A 1012-nucleotide genomic window follows, 5' to 3' on the forward strand; every position below is an offset into this window, starting at 1 on the left:
TCATTTCTCAGAAAAACAGATCATTCTGTTGGGCTTATCCAACATCTATTTACTCTCTCAGCCTGCTTTGAAACTCCTACCTGGCTGGGTCCACCATGCCTGATCCAGGACATCAGAAATTTTGCCCAATCCCAATCAGCATCTCCCTTCCCTGCATCGAAAGATGTACCTTAAATGAACTGTAAAAATTTCACAAATAACCTGCCTTCAGCCTCCCCTATTTTCAAGACAAGACTGTCCATGCAGTGACCAACACACTGGGCTGTGCCTCGTTCCCAGGTGAATTTGGTGGTGCTTTCAAGGAGCTGGCTCCTCTCTCCATATAGGAACAGCTGCTGCGAGTAACCTGGGCTTCATTGACCCCAAGGGAAGTTACTGAGGGAGCCCACGCCATAATCTGGCCTTTCCTTCCCAGTAAGGGATGGCTATCAGATGCTTAGTTTGTAAGTAAAGGTCCTAAGTAGCCAAATCTGCCTCAAAATCAAACCCAGCGCATTCTGCTGTTACATCTTCCGCGTTATTTGGGGCATTAGTATTGGGGGCACATGGCGCGTGTTGCCTGGGCTAGCACTTGGGCTCTGTGCCAGGACCAGAGAGGAGACCCCAGGACATAATACTTCCCCTTTTGGAGCTTTTAGAGGCCGGGCAGACCTTCTGGGGGCCCGCCTTTCTTATTTGCATACTCATACTGTCTCTCTGCAGACCCGCCCTCAGCAATCCCCCTGTGCCAAGCATGCTGTCTGGGCAGATGGAGAAGCCGTGCACGGCCCAGGGGCCCTGCGGGTGAATCCTCTCCACTCCGAGAATTCCGGGGAGAATTTCAGGTTCAAGCTGTTGAGGCCTGAGTTTTTTGTTGTCAGAAACGCATTATGCCATATAACTTCATTTCCACTCATTTCTGTCTGGGACCTAAGGGATATCCAGGAGAGAATGGTTTCCTTGGAATAGTCCCATAGCAAACAGCAAACCCACTGCCAGCAGACCAGTGACTACAAAGGATTCCAGTCACTCC

This window comes from Equus przewalskii, chromosome 20, assembly GCF_037783145.1.
Source record: "Equus przewalskii isolate Varuska chromosome 20, EquPr2, whole genome shotgun sequence".
Taxonomy (NCBI): Eukaryota; Metazoa; Chordata; class Mammalia; order Perissodactyla; family Equidae; genus Equus; species Equus przewalskii.